Genomic DNA, 358 nt, shown 5'->3' on the forward strand with positions numbered 1-358 from the left:
TCCTTTAACCTTGACATTTGTTGTTATCATTGTCTAATTCTCACATTGATCTTCCATCTCAAAGTTCTCATCAACTTCTTCTTCTTTTTCTTTTTCTTCTTCTATTATTACTATTACTATATTATTATTATTGTTGTTGTTGTTGTTGTTGTTATTGTTATAATTTATACAATTAATCTCCTTGTAGTTCGACCCCGGTCTTACCAGGTTATTTATTACTTCAACACTCCTGCACCTGAAAGAAGACATCAATCTTTTGGTCATGTTAAGTTTTTGACGTTGTTACCGGGGAGGTAAATTCTTGTACAAATTATAATATTTATTTTATTTTCTTCTTTCTTTTATTTTATTCCTACAC

Source organism: Populus euphratica, unplaced genomic scaffold (assembly GCF_000495115.2).
Source record: "Populus euphratica unplaced genomic scaffold, PopEup_1.0 scaffold1884.1, whole genome shotgun sequence".
In the NCBI taxonomy this organism is placed as follows: Eukaryota; Viridiplantae; Streptophyta; class Magnoliopsida; order Malpighiales; family Salicaceae; genus Populus; species Populus euphratica.